The sequence below is a fragment of the Marmota marmota genome, unplaced genomic scaffold, assembly GCF_001458135.2.
Source record: "Marmota marmota marmota unplaced genomic scaffold, marMar, whole genome shotgun sequence".
Classification (NCBI taxonomy): Eukaryota; Metazoa; Chordata; class Mammalia; order Rodentia; family Sciuridae; genus Marmota; species Marmota marmota.
This window is the reverse complement of record NW_026000051.1, coordinates 4,630,831-4,654,317: the sequence shown is the minus strand read 5'-3', so window position 1 is coordinate 4,654,317 and position 23,487 is coordinate 4,630,831. Positions and strand designations below refer to the sequence as shown.

At 52.0% G+C, this 23,487-nt stretch overlaps 2 protein-coding genes across 17 annotated transcripts in view; one reads left to right on the top strand and one right to left on the bottom strand.

Annotated features, from left to right (window-relative positions):
- Angptl2 (angiopoietin like 2) overlaps positions 1 to 12,593 on the bottom strand; it is a 35,056-nt gene extending 22,463 nt beyond the window's left edge. Inside the window, exon 1 of the mRNA XM_015497574.1 lies at positions 12,107 to 12,593. The gene's annotated coding sequence lies outside the window, so the exon portion shown is untranslated. The remainder of the gene's footprint in view (positions 1 to 12,106) is intronic.
- Ralgps1 (Ral GEF with PH domain and SH3 binding motif 1) overlaps positions 1 to 23,487 on the top strand; it is a 258,635-nt gene that overhangs the window by 167,617 nt on the left and 67,531 nt on the right. The window lies entirely within an intron of this gene.

Here is a 23,487-nt window from a genome sequence, read left to right as displayed (position 1 = left end):
CCAGCTGCCCCCCCGCCCCCCCCCCCCATCTCATTCTTCCTCCACTCCTGCTGCTGCTTCAACTTGCAGAAGATCCTCTCCTGACCTCCCAGCCCCTCTACAGATACTGTTTTATTCTTCTGCTCCCCTTTTTTTTGGCAAAGCTCTCCAAAGAGCTTCCTGTACTCAGGGTTCTTGAAAGCTCTCCCTGTTCCCTCTTGAACCCACTCGTCAGCCCTGCCCCTCTCCAGCACCCCGGGTACTCCAGCAGGTCACCAGTGCCTCAACCTGCTGGGTGGAATGGCCCGTTCTGGTTCTCATTGGTATTTGCTGCCAGCCCTGTGGGCAGAATTGGCAGCTCCCCTCTTGGGTTTCCTTTTGGAGCCGCCTATCTTTCTGGCTCCCCAACTGCCCCTGTTTGGCTTCTTCAGGCCTGTCCTCTTCATGTCAGGGGCCAGGAGCTCTGTCCCAGACTCTCTTTACCTTGGAAATCTCCTCTAGGTGCGGTTACCTTCCAGCGTGGCTCACACCTGCGTGTGTGTCTCCAGCTGGGCTCTGCCCTGGGCTCCAGACCTTGCCCCGCTGCCCTTTGATAGTTTTCTCTGACTCAGCATCTCAAGACTCCGCATATCCTCTTTCTTCCCGTCTCTCCCCCCAGCTACTTCTTCCTGTTGTTCCTCTGTGAGTAAATGGTAACTGCGTTCTAGTGCTCAGGCCAAAAACCCGATGTTGTCCTTGAGTCCCTTCTATCTTTTATTCCCCGCATCTACTTTACCACCAAATGCTGATGGCAATATCCTAGGAACACTCCAGAATGCTACTGCTTCTCCCCACTCCTGCCCCGGCCCTGGTGCAGCCTCCTCCACCTGGGCTATTGCAGTGGTCCAAGAGCTCTTCTAAATCCAAGTGTTCGCAACAGCCAGTGACTGTTCCCCTGCCCCTGCCCACCCTAAAGTCTATCTTCAACCCAGCAGCCAGAGGATCCTTTCACAAAAGTCAGATCAGCTCGCTCTTCTACTCCGACCCCTGGGATGGCTCCCCATGTTGAAGTGAAGCTGACGACTCTGAGGTCCTCCCTGACCTGGCCCCAGGTCTCGTCTCTGACCCTGGTGCTCCTTATCACCTGCTCCAGCCCCTGGCCCGTCCTGCAGCTCACCAAGCACACCTCTGACTGGGGCCTGTATCTGCCATTTCCTCCCCAGAGCACCTCTGCCCCCTTCTTCACTACTCCACCTCACAGCCTGCAGATCTTCGCTGAAATACCACTTTTCTCAGGAGACCCTGTCTACTTATTTAAGATGGTGACCTCTCCACCCTCCCCCTCCACAGTCGTTATCTTAACAGACGTATGCTGCCCCCACCCCGGCCCCTTGAACGTGAGCCCCATGAAGGCAGGACAGGTTAGTTTTGTCCACTGCTCTGTTAGCACGTGGCCTGGAATATAAATATTTGTTGACAGAATGAAAAAAAAAATACACACCCCGAACAGGTGCTGTGTGGTAGGAGTGCTGTGGAGAGGGATCTGAGGAGCTGGGGCACCCTGACAAGGGACTGCCTGAGGGAGCCAGAGCTGCCCAGGGGAGGTATCTGGGCACCCAGAACATCCGTTTACTGAGTGCGCCTGGTATGACCCCGGGCTACTTTTTTGATTCACCCAGTGTCCTTCAATGGTAAACTTGCTATTTCCATTTTACAGAGGAGGAAACTGAGAGGAGACCCAGAGGCTAAGTGACTTGCCCAAGATCACAAAACTGGAAGTTGGCACAACCAGGACTCAGTCCTGGTCTGATGGACACAAACCTCCAAACTCTTATAACTGTGCGGAAATGAGCTTAACCTGATGGTTAGCAGTAAAACAGATATTAGCGTGACCACTTTCCAGTTTCACATTCTTCTGTGCTAAAATACTAGCCATGCCACAGGACCAAAAATTGTGTCCCACCTAGGACTCCCCGGGGTTTCTTGATCTTGTGCCAGGCAGGTACAGAGCAGACCCTGTGCCCTGAGGGCCATGCCAAGCAATATCCCACTGAACGCCAAAGCCCATTCATGGTTCCTACCAACAGGCAGACTCAGGCCTCTCTGGCCAGCTGGAAAGAGGTGTCTGAGAGCTTCTGGTTTGGGTTCTGCTGGGAGGTGGGACTGCAGTGACGTCAGTGGAAACAGCTGGTTTGCAAGTGTTTGCCTGGTTTCCATCATGCCTTGGCCACTCCCTCCCATACTGGTGGCCATGCCTGCCCAGAACAATGGGGAAGAGCCACCCCCAGGCTAGGGCAGGCCTGCTGCACCTTGTAGGCTGCTCACCTGCTGTGGCTGGTGACAAACACCTCTGTGCTGCTTTGCCGGGGCCAAGATACTGCCGGAGGCCCAGGGAGGCAACCTGGCTCCAGGAAAGGCTTGAATTTCCAAACTTTCCCAAGGCCTCAGACCCAGAGGGCTGCACTGTCTTAAGTTCAGTGCCTTCCCAAATGTGGGCTCTCATATCCCTCCTGGGAAAGATCTTGCACTTGGGCCTGAAATCTAAAGGCTGAGCCTCTTCTATGAAATGCAGCAATCCCACCCATGTTGCACACCCGGTGAGAAAAGTGGAAGCACTTCAGAAACTAGAGATTGGAATAATGTGATAGCAACACTGTAACTAGAATGACAGTAACAATATTAACAGCAAAATGTGCCACTGTCTTGGACCCTTACAGTCACCCCCTGAGGAGATTCTGACAGGGAACAGCGAAACATGAGCAGGGGGAACTCAAAGTTGAGGGAACAGTTCTATAAACTGAGTCCACTGTGCTGACCCCCACATGCTTTTTTTTAAAAAAAACAAAACAAAAACAATTTACCTGCAGCCTGGATTAAATAGAGCATATATTACATTGCTCAGCAAACAACCTGTTATCTGCAGGAGAAAGGCAGGCCAAAAAGCTGATAAGAACAAAGTTACCCTGAGGTGGGGGTGGGGTGGGGAGGGTGGACTTCTGTGACCCTTACACAGACCAGATCATGGAAATCAGGGAGATAAGTATAATTCCCCAGGTTCCAATTAGAACCAGTCAGCATGAGCCAAAGTGACCTAGAGTTGTCATGACAGTGGTGACTTGAAAGTCTGATTTCATTCTGCTGTTGGTCAAAAGTTAAGAGATGGATCTGGGTGGGTCTTTCTGGAAACCTCCGGGGACTCCCAATAAAACTGGAGTGCATTAGGAGCTCACTGTCCTTCTCTCTGAGAGGACCCACTCTCTCCTGTGAGAGTGTTGCTTTTTCCCTTTTCCTATCCCTTCGGTAACCTCATGCCTGTTATTCTGAGTGACGTATCTGAAATCTTTCTGGCATGATTGCAAGAATTGGGGTTTGAAGCAGGGATCTCCGTGACTGCCTCAGTTTTGTGGCAGGCCTCTGCCCTGTAACAGTACCACTGTTACCACACTTCACAGAGGAGGTTCTCAATCCTGGTCCAAGCCACCTTGCCCAGAAGCAGTCCGCTACCTGACAGTGCCTTAGCTGCCTGCTCCACTTTAGGGTGGCGAGGCCAGGGCCAGGGTGCCCTTGTAGACTGTGATGTCTCAAAAGAGCCTTTCTTGCAATGGTCAGGTTAAAAGTCAACCAAACTTGACAGCCCACACTTGCACATGGCTTCGGGTCCTCAAGGCCCTTTGTGGAAACATTATCCCCGTCAGTCATTCCAACATTCAGATCTAGTTATTAACATTATGTCCATTTTTAAGGTGAGGAAACGAAAGCTCACAAAAGTGCCAGGTGACTGGCTTGAGAACACATTGCTGGTAGTGGGACCAGTCTTGAAGCTGTTCGATAGATTTGGGGTCTTACCGTCTAATCTCTTTGGGGCCTGGACTTAATGGGGTGACTTGGAGCAGACTGACTTACAGAAAGGTCGGGAAGGGACTGGGCACTGTGCCCGGGGCCTGATATATGTTGTCCCAAGTAACCCAGTGGGGTTGTTATTTTGTTATTCCCCACATTTGATCAGTGGAGATGCTGAAGCCCAGACAGGCAAAGGGACTTGCCCTAGAACACGTGGCAGGTAAGGGCCCAAGCTGAGCAGCTGGAGCACAGTCCCTTCATACCCAGAGCCATGGCCTACACTGCCCTTGGCCTCTGAGGCATTTATTTTCCTTAAAGATTCCAACCCCCAAGCCTTTTGCTAGTTTGGCAGTTCTGAATGGGCAGTAATGAGTGTGTTTACTTTTGCTCTCTTGATATTTATTCAACTAATTGCATCCCAAGAGAAGTAACACCACCACCCAACCCCCCCCCCCCCCCCCGGCATTCCAACCATCTTAGGCCTGGAGAAGAGCTCAGTTCCTATCAAGGCCGAGCTCCTCAGTTTCTTCCTATGACCAACAAAGAAAAGCAAATCCAACTGTTTTCTTTGGCTTCAAAATTAAAGTAAAAACGGCTCTTGGAATCGCTTTTCCACATTGTGTTGTGAGGAGTTTCCACCGTGCAGGGTTTCCCTCCCCACAGTGAGGCTGGTGACCATGCCGCGTGACAGCCTGTGCAAAGAGGGAGGGAGAGTCCCCAGGGCTCGGTCCTACCCAGCCTCCCTGGGGTGGGGGGGGGGGGCTGCTTCTGAGTGTCCCTGCTTGGCTTGTGTGGCAGGGCCACACACTGTGCGTTCACATCCCTCTCACCACCATAGCCCTGCAGCCTAGGCTATGGGCCACTTTGTGGGAAAAAGTGACATTTTGGTACAATGGAGTTGTGTCCTGCCCTGTGGCAGAAGGTGCTGGCCTGAGGTCTACTTATGAGTTCTCATGCCAAAGGTTAGGAATGAGAAAAGTTCAAATTATAAAAATGATAACCATAGCCAATGACCAGCACTTATATACATCATCTCAGTTCTCCCAACAACGCTGGGAGAAGGCCCTGGCCATCAGCATAGTGGCCATGGTTGTACACTGTTAAACTTGAAGGGGAACAACATACATTTGTGGTCTTGTGCGTGAGTATCACAGCTATTTTCTAGTCTCCACAAAGATGCTGTTAAGGCTGGCAGCAGGGCTGACAGCCATCCCATTTGCCGGTAAGGGAATTAGAGAGATTCAAAAACTGTGAATCACTTGCACGAATCAGTATTACTAAATAGCAGAGCTGGCAACAGAATCCCAGAATATACCCCCAAGCACACCTGCTGTGAAAGTGCCAAAGTAACAGGAAACCCAATAGAAAATGTTCTCTGACCTTCCAGGCAGGAGGAGGACAGGAGCACTCTTGGGGTCCCCAGGATTGCAGACTGCAGGGAAACCTCCAAATTAAGCCTCACTCTCAGGAGCTGCTTCTTCATCAGGCCAGGTGTGGTCCTGCCTGGAGAATGCATAGACACCCCCTTCCCAGGCAGCACCACCCCCTTTGTCCCTGAGCAAGGGCTGAGAACAAGTCCAGGCTAGAGGTGTCCCAGCCCCATGGAAGGACCAAGAAGCAGGCCTCTGCCAAAGCAGCGAGCGCATCTGGAATTGCCACCTGGCTCACGTGTGCCCACCAGCTCCAGGTATCCGGTTCTAGCAAGCTGGAAACTCAAGCTGTGCTCAGGTGAGTCTGACGGACAAGAATGTGAGTCAGGAGCATTAGACCAACATCAGGACAGAAGAGAAACAGTGGAAACTTCAGCGCTGACAAATGGTTGTTGCTGCAAGGGCCTGGCGTGCTGGCAGAGTGCACCTAAGCTGTCTGCTGACCCAGGGTGCAAGAGGGAGTCAGATGAAGAAAAAGTCCCAAGAGGGCTCAGCTGACCACGTGACCAACAGTATTGGGAATAGCGGCTGGCATTTGTTGTAAACTGATGTGCCCCTCTGCGCTCTGTCTCATTGGCTCTCGCCCTTAATCAGAGGGCCATACCTACTGCTTGCCCTCCGATCCCGAGGCCTGTTGTCCTGTGTGATTATTCATAGCACCCTGTTTCATTCTCAAATGAAGCACCACGCTTCATTTGACCCCTTACCCAGAAGAGTCTTGTCAGCACAAGGCAGTACAGGAAACCCAGGTTTGGGAAGGTGAGGTTGCTGCTGACACTTGGAGTAAATGTCAGGCCTGGGATTCCGCTGACACTGCCAGCCCCAGGCCCTCACACCCACCAAGGCTGCCTCTCCAACCAGAGTGAATAAAAGGTGCCTGTTTGTTTGTTTGTCCAATGGCCAGGAGGAGATTACTTCATACTGTTGCCTGGATGAGTAGAAATGGCATTCGGATCAGCACAGGCGGGGTTTTGTTGGATGTTAGAAAGAGCTTCTTGATCTTACAAGTGGTGAGACCCCAGAATGGGCATCTAGGATGAGCAGTGGCAGCCTCACCTTGGAAAACCTGGAGAAGGGACTGTGCATCATTTGTCCTCCGTGATTCACCCCCAGCCTGGAGGCCAGGGAGGGAATAACCAGATCTTCAACCGCCGTGCCTCCCAGCCTGGGACCCTGTGAATCATCTGCCGCCAGAAGGCTGTGTAGGCTTCCAGGGAGGCTACAGCCAGTTCCTAAGCCCTACCAGCTCAGCTCTCACAAGACCTGCAAATGCACCATTTGTCTCCTGTCCAGCCTTCCATCACCCATCCATTTAGCCTTCCTAGCCAGCCCGCCATTATAGATTGCAGCAACCTGGGTCCAACCCTGTCACAGGAGATAGGAACACTGGAGTGAGCCAGATAGCCCAGGATCAGAAACCCTCCAGATGTGCTTAGAGGAGTAATAGGGGGTGGGGACAGTTTTGCCTGATGCCCTGGGCTCTCGTGCTCCTGGCACGGGTGAGCTGCTGTCTCTAGGGAAGGACTGAGCGCATGGAGGCAGGATATGGTCACACTGTGAGATCATAGGGCAGGAGGGGATGTGGTTAGGCTGGTTGCCTTTGCCAGGGGGCCAAGGATACTGCTGTTATTTTTTGGGAACCATTTTGAGATTCCCCTAAAGTCCACGCACTGAACCCTCTGTGCCAAGAGCCATGGCCAGCAGAGCAGAGGCAGGGAGTCTGCAGAAGCCATTTAAGAGTCCTGGCTGCTACATTTCCGGTAATGCCTATGTGCTCTGGAGCCCTGGAACTTGGGGAGCCTCAGACAAGAGGGAGAAGTCAGGGCTGGATAGCACTACCCCAGGGTGGCTTCCTGGGGAATCCAGGCTTTGCCTGCAGCTGTTTTTCTGGGTACCAGGGCCACCAGGGACACCTTGGCCTGTCAGAATGGATTTGTTCCTTGAGCACTGGAGCGAGCTCTCTTTGGGTCTATTTCATTGATCCCTCTGCAAGGCAGGGGCTGTGGTTATCCCCATTTCACAGATGAGCACACAGAGGCAAGGTTCACGGTCACTTGCCCAGGGCCACAGAGCTGCCAAGGGGTGGAGCTGGGCTTGGAGTCAGCTTCTTGCCCACACAGTTCTAGCTGGCTCCCTGCCTTTGGGCACTCTCTCCATGGCTGTCCACACTGCCTGCACATCCAGGGCCGCCTTTCCAAAACTCAATGAGGGGTCGCTTCAGCATCCTACTTGCAAGCAGAGCCCAGCTGCCAGCTCCTGGCCTTAGCATGTGCCCTGCTTTCTGCCTTAAGCACTTCACCCACTGCTTCACCTGATGCGGGCCTGTCTTCCTTTCAGGTGACCGCACGAGGCCATTTCTCTGTGAAGATATCCCTTTGTAGTGAGGTCCCCACCTTCGTCCAGCTTGCAAAAGTGGCCATGGCCTCCTCCAGTCCAATATACAGGTCACAGAATGCACCCATCTGGCCACCTGTGAACTTCTTAAAATCATGGTGAGCTTGGATGCAGACTCAGAGGTGTATAACCCTCTGAATGCCCAGTGCCCAGGATGGCACCCAGGCCACTGAATAGGAATTCTAGGATTTCATTCATTCCGTGTATTTCCCCAGCCAGCATCTATACCATAGGCTAGAGATACAGCAGGAAAAAGGCAGGAGAGGTCCCTGCCCTCAAGGGGCCCACAGCCTCAAGCATTCCTAAAGAAGATGATAACACCCAGATAGGTCGGCTCAGGGGCCCATGATCCACTCAGGCTGGGGCCTCAGGGAAGGGGAGGTACCCCAGAAAAGACACTGGCTGGACATTAGGGAGGCCTGTTGTACAGCTGGGTGGAGGGCTTGTTTGCTTGAGACCTGGGTCTGGGGTTTGCTCCGTGGTTCCACTGGTTGTCTGTTATACAGATCTCCTCTCTGCCTGGCTCAGGGGCGGTTTCGGAAGTTCGGCAGTAGTTAAGGCAGACAGGACCTTCCCTGGGGGAGGGTGGATTGGGACCACCTTAGATGGGGCTTTGGGCATTCCAGAGCCAGGCATGTTCTTGGGCATCTCTGGCAGAAAACAGGATTGATTCTGGGCTTCTCTGTGGTGGTCTTGGCCTGCTTGAGGGAGGACAGGGCAGCAGAGGGGGCTGAGGCTCTGGGCCTGCTGGCCCCAGGACAGGCTGATGTAGCCAGAGAAAGGACCTGACACAATAGCTGGATTGTCAGAGGCTGGCTCCCCCACCCAACATTTTAACATTCCTATGATCAGAGTGTGTCTCACAATTGATATGTACATGGAACAGGACACTGTTAGAATTATAACCGCCACCCCCCCCCAAAGCTGTTATTAAAGCAGTCCTAAGACTCAGTCCACGTGAGGGAATATAGTTTTGTCATAGAAACTGCCCCCAAATGAGGTTTCTGGCGTGACCTATCTATCACCACAAACTTCAAGCTGCCCACAGCTGAATAACCCTTCTATTTGGGGTATTTTATATACACTGGGAAAAATTGCGCTATTCAGTGAATTGATTCTTTCTGGGGCTTTCTGCCGCATGATTGTGCAGGATGGTAGTGGGCTGGGCTGGGCTGAGCACAGATTGGGTTTGCATCTTTGCCCTTTGGCCCACTGGTGAGACCATGAGAGAGGCACGGTGCTCCTGAGCCTCAATTTCTGCTTCTGTAAAATGGGGCAGCACCACCCACCTTGAGAACCCTCTGAGCCCCATGGGCCCCCTCTTTAGGACTCTTACACCACTGTGTGTTGGTATAAATATTTACTGTCTACCTGCCTCATCTTGCTGGGCTATGGGCTCCACACAGCAGGGCCCCACCCCCATCTGTCTGTTGTCAATTGAGAACATTCCAGATTAAATGGGTTATGATTCAGAGAGAGGCCAGAGGCTGAATGTACCTGCCTTGGGTGGGGCTTCTGTCTGTTGTTTGTTCTATTGTAGCTACCAGATGCCATCTCTCAGATGTCAGCTCAGGGATTGCTCAAGTGTGGCTCAGTACAAACAGTGAGGATCTGAGCACAGAATCTGCAGTCCTAAGGGAGTCTGCAAAGGAGGATGCAGAAGATGCTCTGTGGTACCTCAGTCAAGTAGATGAACATTTCTCTGAGGCCCCACCCCCACGTGCTAGAGCTGAGTTCTGATGGGGGCCAGTGCCATGGCTCACCCAGGCATGGTACAGCAGGGGTGGTGTGCAGCTGCTGGTACATGATACCAGGAAGAGACGTAACACTCCTGCTCCGCTGCCTCCAAGGTGGGCTTCTGTGGATAACAAGCCATGTGATGAGGCCGGATGAGCATGAGGCTCTCAGAGGGGGTAGTGCAGCGATCCATAGGACAGTAAAAGCAGACTTGGCTGCTGGGGGCATGGGACAGGGACCCAGCAACAGTATCAGGACAAAAGAAATTGAGGAACCTTACTCAAGACAGTGGCATGTGGAGGAAGAAGACATGGGCTTTGTAGACTGACAGTCCTGGATCCAGGTCCCACAGAAATCAATTAAGTGTGTAACCTTGGGCAAATTAACCTCTCTGAGCCTTAGTTTTCTCATCCATAAAATAGGATGCTAACCTTAGAACCTGCCGCTGAGGGTTGTGGTGATAATGAAGTGGGACAAAATGTGCTCCTCACTTAGCCCAGTGGGAGCTTTTTTTAACCATGATGGGCTCCTTCCTCCACCCGTGAGCTTGCAGCAGTGCCGTGTGGAGCCCTCTGGACCATGTGCTTTACGTGTTTGTGTCTCTTCCACTGAGACCCGTTAACCAGGCCATGAAGTTAGTCAGAGCCTCTGCTCAGCCTGAGCTGTCCAGAGAAGACCATGAGCCACCAGGCCAGGCCTCCCAGCTGCAGCAGGGAAAATGTGGCCTCAGCAGCCACAGAGGCCTGTGCTAGAGAAGCACATATTTCACAGCAGCTTTCAAAATGCCTCCGAGAGCTCAGGGAGCCTATTGGGGCTAAAGGACAGAAGGTGCTCTCCTGGAATTAAATGCACCAGTGTTCTGTGGCACAAGATTCACCGCCGTGGCCAGCCTTGCTGGTGGCCACTCCATGCCTCTTCCTCTGCGACTCTAGGACAGTCCTGGCCTCTGGTCCTCCTGTATCATTGAGGAAGTTTTATTTTCTCTGAGATTCTAGCAGGGATGCAAAAGAGCAGAGCAGTGGTGCCCGTGGGCAGGTGGGAGAGGTGGGGTGCTCTGCCTGTGAGGTTCAAGTGCTTGGATCCAAGTGTCTGCACAACTCCTGGGTGTGGACTTCCAGAATGCACACATACTTCAGGTGACCCCAGACATAAAGCCCCTTGGGCTCCTGGAAGGTCCCCATGTGGGTAGTAGTGGCTGCAGCATTGGCTCTGCCTTCTGGGATTTCCTAAAAACTTTAGCAGAATATGTCCAGAACAGGGAAGTAATTTGAGTCCCTGCTGTCCCCTCTGTGCAATTCTGATTATCATGGCTCATGATAACCAGTGACTGATGTTTTCTAAGGATTTTGCCACACACCAGGTCACATGTGCTCCTGGAGAGCAGGGGAATGTGGCCTAGTGCATCTGGAGCTACATCACTGGACTCGAGTCCCGGGGCTGGCACTGACTAGCCCCATGGCCTCACACTCCACCCCTACCTCAGTTTCCTCACCTATAAGATGGGGATATGTGATCGTGTCTGCACTGTAGGGAGATTGTAAGGATTCTGTGCATTGGGAAGCACTTGGCTCAGCTGCTGCTGAGACGGGCATTATTATGCTCACATTTCACAGAAAACTGAGATTTAGAAAGGCTAACCATTCTGCCAGAGCCACTTGGCTAGTAAGTAGAAGAGCCTGGACTTGAAGCCAGCTCAAGAGCTCTACCCTCCTCTGCCTGCACTTGGAAAATCCACATGGGGAGCATTTGGCCGACCTAGGAAGTGGCGCTCTCAACTTTCCTCAGAGCCCTGGTGAAAAGAGATCCTTTTCTGAGTAACCAAACTGGCCTCTGGGAGCTCTCATAATCCCACAGCAGAGGCAACAGCTGACCCATGACACACATATCACAGAGGGAGAAGGGAAGGATCAGTAAAGAATTTCTGTTTGGAAATGTTATCTAACGCTGAGAACTTTCAAGGGACTTGGTATGTGATGCCTGCAATGTCCCCCTGCTGAGCTGCCAGGGAAGCCCATTGTCCCCTATTTCTTGGCTGCATTCAGCAAGTTCAAGACCTGGGGGACCCTGGGTGCTTGGAGGGGTCTGATGTCCTAGGGCATGGAGGGAAGGTCAGGGCAGCACTTTGCCCCAGTCCCAGTGGCAGAAACCCATGGGTGACAGACATCCCATCCAGTACGGGACACTTCTGCTGCTGTCCTCACCAGCTGGAGGGATGTGAACAGGCTGCTGGGCTCCAGGGAACTTTCTAAGCAAGGCCTTGGTCTACCTCTGGACTGCATTTGCTTCTGCTTCTGCCTTGGCATATTCTCTAGCCTGGGTGTGCAGGAGCCCAAAGCCTAAGGACGCCTCGCCAAGTCCCGCTACCCTGCTGTCTGCAGCTGTCCATGCACTGCCCCCTCAGGCACACACCTACCCGCACAGCACATATCCCGGCTGCGGCCCCATCCCAGGAGCCGCCTGCTCTCACCCCACAGGCCCTTTGTCTGAAGGAGGAGAGTGGGGCTCACTGATGAAGCCCTCAACATCCTGACCTGTGATCTTGCACCCCAAGCACCACCCCTGCCCATGTCCACAGTCCTGCCCAGGCAGATGCCTGGTTGGCTCCAAGTGAAAGAAGGGAGTGATCCCTGTTGGGTCCAGCTGCACACACTCCCTGGTGGAAGGGTCAGGGTCTGAGCCCCCAGCCCCGGGGCCAGCTGCTGCCTTGCTGCCCCTTGCTGCCACAGACCTGGCAGCTGGCCCCTTACCTCTTCCCTCCTGTGTGGCTCCTGGGGCCGCTCCTCACATGCTGCACTGTGGCGTCAGCGGGGCAGCTTGTCCATGGCCTCCAGGAGAGGTCCCAAGTCACAGGCTGAGCTGGCGGCCCGGCAGCCCTGCTCACTGGCCTCTGTTGGCTCTGACTTGCAGCTGGCTCCAACGAGGATGGGGCGGGGGCCAGCGGGGTGCCCCAGGGCTGCTCACAATCTGCTTTCCCTCACTGCGGGGCAGGCGGCCACCTTGGTGCCATGCTCTGCAGGTCTGGCCTTGGGCAGTGCCGCTCAGGGCTTGGGGTCCATCCTCAGGCCGACTGCAGCAGCCTCATTTGAACTCCCAACTCCTTTGTGGAGGCTTTACATGCCGCTGGAGGAAATTGTGAGCACAGCCTGACCCTGGTTGGCTGCAGGCACTTCTCTCCACCCACCAGTGCAAGAGGATCCCCCAGGCCCCAGAAAGGCTCCGGGCCTCCCCTCAGCCCAGACAGGGGCGGGCCGCCTGGTGATGTCACACTAGCTCCGGCCCCAGCTGGTCCAGCCCCTCCCTGCCCGCCCACTTTGGCGGCCTCAGCGGCCCCCTCCTTTCTCTACACGGGCTGGCGGGCCAGCTCTGCTCCCTGGCCCGCTGCTCCCCAGAGCCAGGCAGCTCCGGGGGCGTCCTGCAGAGGCAGAGCGCTTCCCAGTTGACTCAGGTAATGGGCTCACATCGCTGCCCTGCAAGCCCAGGGAGCAGCCCTCCCTGACAACTCCCGCCCCATGCACTGCCTACAGAGCCCCAGTCCAGGGCGCTGCTCAGCTCTGTAGCCTCCCTTTGTCAGCTCCCATTTTGGAGGCCTCGCTTGAACTGCTCTCCAAACCCTGGGGAAGGGAGCCCAAGGCCATCCCATCCCTGCTGCTGGAGGTTAGCAGGAGGCAGCAACTTAGGACCACCCACTAGGGGTGGGGCACCAGAGAAGAATCACTTTCTACCTGAGTCACCTTTCCAATGTCCCTTACCTGCAGCAGTAAATTAGGCAGATACCTCTAGTAATCTATCTCCCAGGGCTGCGGCAAGTGTTCCAAAGGATGGGCCAGCCAGATCTTGCACTCTGAGCCTCTCTGTGGCCCTGTCTGGCCTCAGTGTTATCAGCTGTGACTAGTGGGACTCTTCTAGGAAGAACTGTTGGAGTCCCACTTGAGATCTCGGAGCAGAATCTGCCACCTTAGGTGAAATCTGAACATTCATAGGATCAGAGCAGGAGAGAGTAGATGGCACCTGACCCCATGAATCAAGCATCCTCCAGACCTGATGCCCTGTCAGGCTGGTCAGTGGGGAGGCAGGGTCAGAGGAAGGAGGGCCAGGCCTGCTGCTATGTGCTCTGTCCAAGAGGAAGAGGAAGGCAACCCCCCCCACCCGAGGCACCCAAGAGTGTAGTTCACCCTTGTTTGGACTGCAGTGTGGGCAGTATTGGCAGTGGCTCTTTTTTCCTCCTTAAAGTCTTAGTGATGATGGTGGTGAAAACTTCAGTGGAACTCTCCCCACCTCAAGGCACCATGGATTGTGTTCCTGGCCCCTGGGCAGAAGGGCCACTGAGGCCCATTTAGGACTTCCACTAACCTCTGCAGGGGTGCAACTTTCCTTCTTAGCCTCTCCCCAGCCTCTCAAGCTGTCCCCCTTTTCCATCTGTAAGTTCCTTCCCTTTTTAGAAGAGAACCCCGTCTTTGCAGGCCCCCACGTTAGAGAGCTAGATTAGACTGTTGGTCAGAAATACTCCCTTGCTCTGCTGTGGGGTGAAAATGTCAGCCCACTCTGGATTCCCCAGAGGGCCTGGAGAGCTCCTGAGGGGCCATGGGGAGCATGGTGGGCTGGGGCTTGAGGTCAGCAGACGTACATGGGAAGGAGCTGAGTTCTTCTCCTCAAGCTGTGCCCTTGGCAGGATAAGGAACCCATATTCTGCAGCCCAAGATAAACACTGAAAGTTTGGTGTGTCTGTCTTTCCCCCTTTCACCCTCTCTTTCTTCCCTCCCAGTTCTCCCAGGAAGAGTTTGTTGGGAACCTGCTCTTGACCAAGGTTCCTGTCCTCTGAGCAGCAGTCAGGCTGGGAGGCAGACTGTGTGCACAGAGGTGCCGGGCGCTGAGGGCAGATCTCACCAGTAGACCTGGCTGAGCCTGAGTGGGGCAATCAGGGCTCTATGAGGAAGTGATGCTCAGAACTAGCAGGTGACCTCGTGGAGAAAGAAGGGTCTGGGCAGAGAGGATGTGTAAAGAGCCTATGGCAGATTGCTTCTTCAGAGACAGCCCAACATCATCTCCCAGGACCCAAGGAGACCTCAACACTCTGAGCCTCTCTGTGGCCCTGTCTGGCCTCAGTGTTATCAGCTGTGACTAGTGGAACTCTCAGTGTTATGAGCTGTGACAGTGGGACTCTGGTGTCCATGCACCACCTCCTTGAATCTGAGTATCTTTGTGAACTTGTCCCAGCATAACACAGTGGGAGTGACTCTACCTGGCTTGCAAGGCCGAATGAGAGAAGAGCCTGAGCTTTACAGAAGCCACTGTGCAGAGGCCATGTGCTTGATAGGCAGCCCCAGGCATGTGAAGAAAGAAGCTTCCAGTTGATTCCAGCCCCTGGCCATGGGGCCACCCAGCTTTGGAGTCTTCATTCTTGGGCTTCGACATCAGGAAGCAGAACTAAGCCATTCCCGCCTTCCAGATCCCTGTTCCTGGCCCATAGAGCCCATGGCTGTGAGGCAGGGTGGCTCCAGCTTGCTGGGTCTGGGCAAGTCTCCCACCACAGCAGGAACTGGAGCAGATACCCAGGCTGCAGAGAGTTGAGACCCTAAGAGACAGGTGGGACTTAATCCCAGGAAGCCACCAAAAGGTTTTGAGCAAGACAGTGTCAAGGCTGCCTTTATTTGTAAAAGGCCACATTAGTTGTTGAGTGGAGCTTGGACTGATGGGAGCCATAGACTAGCCATCGAGAGCTGGTGGCAGTGGTTGTGACCATCCTGGCAGGAGGTGATTGGAGGCTGATTGTCCCACTCTGCCCCAGTCCCTTCCTTGATCACTACAGTAATTCTCTTTTCCCAATTTGAAGTCCCTAGGATCCCATTAAGTGAGGGGGCAGCATCAGGTTGGCCTTCGCCTGCCCGTCTTTGCACAACCTCTGCCCTTTTGGTGGTTCAAGGCAGCCAGGGGTCCTGCTGGGGAGCTTGAGCTCTGGAGCCAATTCCAGTTCTGCCACTCATAGCTCTGAGCCTCACTTTCCTCGTCATAACATGTGGATAATACAAGGATCTGCTTCGTAGAGCTGTTGTGAAGATTAAATGAGAGATGACATAATAGTGTCGCACACTCTGGCTGATGCATAGCTCAGTGACTTCCTTTAATAATTCTTTATTGCTTCCTTCACTGTGAGTACCTCAAGGACAGGAACAAGTGCAGACCACACAGGACTCTCCTGTTGTACAACCCAGGGTGGGGGACAGAACTAAGGACCAGCCGACTGGGGAGGGTGAAATGCTGTGACCTGAGTCTGGCAGATCTGGGCACAGATCCTGACCCTCTTACTACCCTGGGCAACTTTCTTTTTTTTTTTTTTTTTAATATTTATTTTTTAGTTTTCGCTGGACACAACATCTTTGTTTGTATGTGGTGCTGAGGATCGAACCCGGGCCGCACACATACCAGGCGAGCGCACTACCGTTGAGCCACATCCCCAGCCCCTGGGCAACTTTCTTATTCTCTCTGAAACTTTGTTTCTTTGTTTCTAAAATGGAGCTGACAATACTTACTGCTCAGGTGAATGTGAGAATTGAATAAGATAAGGCTCGCTGACACTGCACCTGGACTCCAGCATCTGCTAGAGCCCAGGAAGCACGGGCTGCCATCCCCTTCTCCCTGCCCTCCCATGTCACCCATCATCTCCATCAAACTTCAGCTTGACTCACGGAGCTCAAAATCCCCCACCTCCTCCAGGTGGAGGATTCTGTTGGATAGAAACATCATGTGACAAAAACGTCAAGGAGAAAGGACTCTTCATTTTCCTTATAGTTTTCATCAAGATGAAAAACATGTGATGTTTATATGGTGGAGAATACGGAGACTCTTCATGGATGTGCCACAATTTGTACAAATGCTTTCATGTCTTATCACCTTTCTGACAGCAACAAATCAAGTCATCTACTAAGGTACTGTGTATGTGGCAGGGGTGTGTGGGGTCCACACTTGGTGTGTGTTAGAGGGAGGGAGGCTTGGAACTCAATCTTGCAACCTCAGATTCCTACCCAGTTTTAAATTTCCAAAAGTGAACCCAGCCCCCTGAACACGTTTTAAATATTTCTATTATCTTCTGGCCTGTGTTGCTTCTGATAAGTCAAGCTGCCTTCCTTTATGTTGTTCCTATATACATAAAGGGTCTTTTGGCTTCTTTCAAGATTTCCCCCCAATCTTTGATTTTTTTTAGCAGTTTGACTGTGATGTGACTAATGATTTTCTTCATATTTATTCTATATGGGGTTCAATGAGCTTCTTGAAACAATGGATTGGGTGTTTTTTTTGTTGTTGTTTTGTTTTGTTGTTTTTGTTTGGTTTTAGTTTTGGTTTTGGTACCAGGGGTTGAACCCAGGGGCACTCAACCCCTGAGCCACATCCTCAGCCCTTTTTTATATTTTGTTTAGAGACAGGATCTCACTGAGTTGCTTAGGGCTTCACTAAATTGCTGAGGCTGGCTTTGAATTTGTAATCCTCCTTCCTCAGCCTCCTGAGTTTCTCGGATTACAGGCATGTGTCACCATGCCTAGCTGATTTTTTTTTTTCCCCCACTAAATCTGAGGATGTCAGGGAAATTCAGGGTCATTATTCCTTAAATATTTTTTATGCTTCAACTCCCCACTCGTTCTTGAACTCTGTTTACATACTTGTCATTCCACAGGTCACTGAAACTGCATCTATTTATTTATACCCATTCTTCTCTTGCGGTTCAATTTGGGTCATTTCAGTTACCTGTCCCCAAGTTTTCCAACCCTTTCTTGTATAGTATCTAATCTATTAATTTCATCCAAAGCATTTTCTATCAGGTACTGTGGTTTTTGATTCTAGGATTTCCATTTGGATGATTTTTATAGTTCCCATTTCTCTTTCACTATTCCCTATCTGCTCACTCATTATGTCCTTCATTTTTCCTAAAATCCCATGCATATTTATAATGACATTTTAAAATCCTTATCTACTAATTCCAGCATTTAGGTGTGGGGCATAAGTTGGACTTTACTGACTGGTGTTTTTTTTTTTTTTTTTAATTCTCTTGATTGTGTGTCACATTCTCCTTTCCTCACGTAACTATAATTTTTTATTGTATAGTAGACACTAGATATACAGTACATCAAAGAGATTCTGTATCTGATTTTCTTCCTCTGTTGTGTTTTTCTAGCAGGGAGTGAAGCTGCTTGGTGTGTGGAGGCTTGGTTTTTAGGCTTTGTTTTGGTAGTTTTATTTTGGTTTTGTTCACAGCCTGAGGGCATACCTTTCACCTTGGGCTTACATATAAGACATGGCATTTCTGGAACCAAATCAAAAGCCTCACATATTTGCTGAGCTGCTTTAACATGGCAGGACTTGAACTCCAAACTCTGTCTTCCAGGACATTGTTGGAATTTCTTCCTCCCCACTACTGCTTTGGTCCTTGGAGTCTCTGTCCACATGTGTACAATTTTGGTGCTAGCTAGAAATTTGAGGGGAATCTGTGTAGTAATTGGGAGGTGTCCCCTTCTGTAGTGCTCTCCTTTCTGGTATCTTTCCCTTTCTGGGATTTTCGAAGTCTGTTCTCTTTGTCCTCTTCCCAGATAGTGACTGCTGCTCTCTGCTTCAGTTCTGCTCTCCTGTGCATCTCCATGTCCCAGAAGTGCCCTGCGTGCTTCCCCTCTTTCGAGGACCTGTTCCCTCCAGTGTCTCTGCTTTTGGTTCTTCTCTGATGCTTCTGAGACTTGTTTTGTTTGAGTTGTCCAGAGTATCAGATTGCTACTGATCAGGGGTTAGGTCAGTCGAGCCCGCTCCTTCATGTCAGGACCTGGGACTTCCCACATCCCAGGTAAGTTTGTCTTCTCACCCAGCCCTGTTCTGCTGCTGCTGGTGGCACTGTAAGCTAGTCAGATGGCTGCTGGCTCCTCGTCCAGGATCTGCCCTCTCTGCTCTTGGTCATATTCTGTTGGGAAATATCAGCCCAAGAGGCCCCAGGTTGCTTCTTTTCAAGTACCCACCTGGTCATTAGAAGATGAAAGAGTTGTGCTGTCCTCACACATCTTGTTAGAGCATCCACCTCTACATTTAATATATATCAGTTTATTTCTTCCTCTTTGTTATAGTTTAGATCTTAAATATCCTCCCAAGGCACATGTGCTGAAGGCTGGGGCGCTGAAGGCCTGGGGTGCTGCTTTTAGAAGGTGGTGTACCCTTGAGGTGGAGCCTATGGAATGAAGTTAGGTCATTGGTGGCATGCCCTCAAAGGGACCCAGCCTCTCCTCTTCTTCTCCTTTTTCTTCCTGTCCATCATGAGATGAACAAACCTCCTCTGCCACATGTTCCCACCATGTGTGCTTCACCACAGGCACAAAGCAACAGGGCCAAGAAACCTCTGAAGCTATGAGCCAAAATAAATCTTTATTCCTTATAAGTTGATTACCTCAGGTATTTTGTCACAGTGCTGGAAAGCTGACTAACACATCTCTCAAGACTCTGTGAGGGAGTGTTATGGTTCTATTCTAGCAAGAGACTGAGGTTTAGCAAATTGAAGCTGCTGGCACTGAGCCACACAGGTAGGAAGTGAGGGGACTGAAATTAAACCCTACATCAAGCTAGGAGGAACGCAATTGTCCTGAANGGGGTGTCACCAGACAGAGGTGCTGGTGCCAGCCAATGACTGCTGCAGGGAGCTCTGACTGCAGGTCTGATGTAGGGGTCTCCAGGGACCACACACAGGGCCTGCAAGGAGTAAGGGCACTGGTGTAGGAGGCTTGCCTCAGTGCCACCAGCCTCCGGACTACTCCTTGCCCACCCTCCTCCCTCCCTGGCAGGGCCAGATAAGTCCTAGCTCTGAGGCCTGAAGCCCTGAAGGGCAGGGATGGGCTTTCCCTCTGTGGGTGTTCTCCGCTTGCTGCCCAGATTGCTCTTTGGTACCCTGAGGTCGGCCATGAGGACTGCTCAGTGGGCTTCCTTGCTTGGGTTAGGGCTGCCTGGTGCAGGCACCAGTGGGAAACAAGAGGGTGGGAAGAGAGCAGGTCTCTCCTTGCAGAGCAACCCTGTCTTTGTGTTATAGGATCTGCCAGTGACGGCTGCCAGTTCCACCTCCACCACTTACTAACTATGTGACTTCTGAATTCTCCAGTCTCCATTTCCTCATTTAAAATGAGATAGCACTGTCCCCTTCCTAGGATGTCAGGGAGGAATAAGTGAGTCGGTGTGAGTGCTAATGTCCAGTGTAGCATCTGGGCAGAGTTGGTACTCAGCACATGCTCTCTTCCTTTGGTGATCTGGAGCCCTGTTATTTCGGGTCCTCTGAAAATCAGTCACTTTGCCTCTCTGTCTTGAGAACTTTCCTTTAGCTTCCTCTTTTGGGTTTGTCATATCTGTCACTCTCCCAGCACCACTACCTCTAGCCTCACTACTGATAGTCCTTCAATCCCTTCACCTGCAGCCAGTGTAGGAAACCTGCTTAACCAAAGAAAGGGACCTTTTAACACGTTGGAATGTAGGCTGTGGAGACTGTGCAGACACCCCCCCCCAAAAATAGCTCTCAACATTTTCTAAGTACTTATTGATCCCTAACCCCATATAAGGTGGGTTCTGTTTTTATTTCCCAGTGTTTTAGTCAACATTTTTATTGATGTGATGAAAAGACCTGATAAGAACAATGCAGAGGAGAAGTTTATTTGAGGCTCACGGTTTCAAAGGTCTTCATCCATAGATGGCTGACCCATTGCTCTGGGCCCAAGGTGAGGCAGAAAGGACATGGAGGAGGAAAGCAGCTCCGAACATGGCAATCAAGAAATGGGGAGAGAGAGACAGAGAGCGAGCAAGTACACATGCCAGCTCCACTCACCAGGGACAAAATGTAAACTCCAAAGCCATGCTCCCAGTGACCTACTTACTTCAGCCACACCCTACCTGCCTACGGTTACCACCAATTAATCCATCAGTGGACTAATTCACTGGTTAAATGACAACTCTCATATTCTAATAATTTCATCTGTGGATGTTCTTGGATTGTCTCACACACGAGTTTTGGGGGCATGGATAATATCTAAATAACACCCAATTTCTGGATGCAGAAACTGAGGCTTATGTTAATTGTCCAGGGTCACATGCTGGGTCAGTGGTAAGGTAGGCACTCTGGCTCACAGGGACTGTCATCTCAGCCTCTGGGTATTCTTCCTCTGTGATAAATAAAAAGCAGCTCCCCAGATCCCAGGAAGCAAGTCATTCAGATAATCCACTAATTGGCTGGAAAACTACAAGGTTTTCTCTATAAATATGCAATGTTTTAAAGTTTCTATCTGTTCTTGTTCAGCCTTTTACACAGAGCCACAGGGACACACAGATGCACATTTGCACTGGCCTCAGTGAACCCTGGCTGCTCACGCTCTTGCTGTCAGCCTCTCCTGGGTGACTCAGGCCTGCACAACAGACTGACTTCACTGAGGGTTGCAGGGTGGGGGAGGGGCGCTGCTTACAGGAGCCCCATAAATCCCAGGCAGCTGTGTTCCTTGTTGCTTTTCCAACTCTTCCTAGCGGACACCTTCCCCTCCCAGCCTCTCCTCCTTCTCCTTCTCATTTGCTGCTTCTCACCAGCCAAAGTCCAGGGAGTCTGATCATTATTTGTAAATAGCACTAACCTAGCCTAAAAGGCTCCCCTGTGAGAGAAGTTGCCTGAGCTCTATCACCCAAGGCCTTGGGGCCTACCATCCCTCTGCTCTTACATGACAGCTGCAGGCCCACACTCCCTGGCCTGGCTCAGTGGGAGGCCTCCATGTGGATTCTCATCAGGCCTCAAGACAGCACTGCCCAGGAAAGGTCCTCACCACCACCTACCATCTTGATGACGACATGGCTCTGCTCAGCCAGGAACCACAAAGCCAGGGTTTGGATCTGAGGCTGCTTGGACCCAAAGTCCATACCCCTGACAGACTTCCCAGCAATGTGAGGTAGGGCAGCCCAGGGACGCTTTTGACCCTCATTTCTTCATCTGTACCAGAGTGCTGTTTATGCCCAGGGCTAGCGCCTAGGTTGAGAGGCTGTGTGCCTGAAACGTGGTTGGTGCTTGGTAGATGTTGGGTCTCTTGTGTGCAACACTTCAGCCCAGCCCGGGGCAGTGGTCTCAAGCTTCGGTGGCTTCAGAATTAAGTTGGGGTCTGGTGAAAACTCAGTTTTCTATGTCCCACCCTCAGATTAGGTAGGTCTGGGGTGGGGCCCAGGAATTTGCATTTTGTTCTAACAAGTTTACACAAGGACCCTTGAGTCTGGCTTGACCCCAAAATAACCACAACTGCTTCTGATAACTGTCGTGTGAAGATGCTGGCTCTGTGGCAGGCAGGAAGGCGTGGTTTGGCTTTTTCTGGCCATTTCCTGGGAGCTGGCCACTTTGCCCTCGCTCTCGCCTGTGTGGCACTGGCCCTGGGAAATTGCAGTGTTTAAGCTACGTGAAGTCTGGACAGGAACCAGGACTCACTTGGCCGATTTCATCTCATCTCTGGTACAGAATGGGAAAGAAAAGGATCATAAAAAAAGATAATGATCTTATAGAATGGCTCTGAGAAGTTAACTACCAAAGAAACAACGGAACACCTGGGAGCTCTGTTCAGATTAGGCATGCTTTTGCTTGGCAGTTGGGATTTTAGGTTTCCAGGAAGCAATAGGTCTTCTTTCCTCCCCAGCAATCTGGGTGGGTGCTCTGGGGGCTCCAGTGCACAGCCCAGAGTCTGACACGTGGGTGGGATGGCAAGTAGATGAGGGGTCTGGTGGCACAGTGGAGGGGTGCTGCAGAGGATACCAGGACTGTTTCTGGGCCTGCTCTTCCCAGCCCAAAGGCCCTGAGAATAGAGCCTACAATATGGGCCCTCTTTCCTCCTTCCCAAATCAGGGATAAAAATAGCACCTGTATTCTGTAGGTTGGCATAGGAGTTAAATGACATAAGATGTCCAAAGTGCCTGCCTGCAGGAAGTACTTTATTTTTTCTTCATTGTCATGATCATCATCATCGTCATCCTGCCAAGCAGCTTTGTATGGAGTGTGGGTTCTGGAACCAGACTTCTGGTTTAAATCCTGGCTCCACCACAGACACCCTGTGTGTCCTTGTTCACATCACTTCTTGGTGTTCCAGTGTCCTCCTCTGTAAAGCAGGGGTAAGAAGCACCAGCCTCCCGGTGTTCTCGTGACTCTTCCGGACATGCGTATATCAGGTGCTTTGCTGCTGTCTGGCCCATAGTCAGCTCTGACTCCATCCCTTGAGCTTCTGCAGAGAGGTGGGAAGGAGCCTGTGGAGAGAGCAGCCAAGCCCCAGGGGAGCAGGAGACCATCCTCCTCCCATACCCCACCCTCGGCCCCACCCCAGGGGAGAGAAGGGCAGTTGGCAGGGCCCATCCAGCAGGCAGGGCTGGACTGGGCTTCTGCTGCTGGAAGCCCTCCTCCTGGCAGCCCGTGCAGGAGCAGCCCCGTCTTCAGTCTTCAGCCGGAGCTGCACGCTCAGATGGTTCTGATTACTCTCACGAGCTCGACAGCGTGCCGAGGTGGCGTCCTCCTTCGCAGATCTGCACTCTCCTGCAGACGTCACCCTGTTTCCACTACCTGCCAGGCTGGGCTGCATCGGGTGGGGTAGACCCTGTAGGGACAAGTCCCCACCCCCGCCCTTGCCTTCTCTCTTGCCTTTCCTCTTCCCCCAGGCTCACTGTGGACAGCCTGGGCGTTGGACCTCCTGCACAGATTGTCAGAGAAGCATCTGACACCTCAATTTCCACGCACCCAGGACCCTCCCCTTCCACCTTTAACAGAGCCCAGACCGTCCCTGGTTTCTATGTGTGCAGAGCATTTGGTAAACAGAATGCTTGAGCCGTGACTTGCTGGAAGGGGTGAATCCCAGCTGACACCCCAGACACTCAGCCTATTTTGGGCCTAGTCTCTCTCCCACTGAGGTCTGCGGTCAGAGTGTTCATCTGGGGGCCCCCCAACACCCGCTACAGGGGTCAGACAGATCACTGAGCCAGTCACGTTCCTTTACCACCTGAATGTTGGCCCAACCCAGCCTCCTGCCGGCTGCACAGCTCGTGCCTGGGATCCACTTAGTAAATGCTCTTGTCCCTCCCCCCCCTCCCCTCCTCCATCAGCAGCAGCACTCAGTAGCAAGAC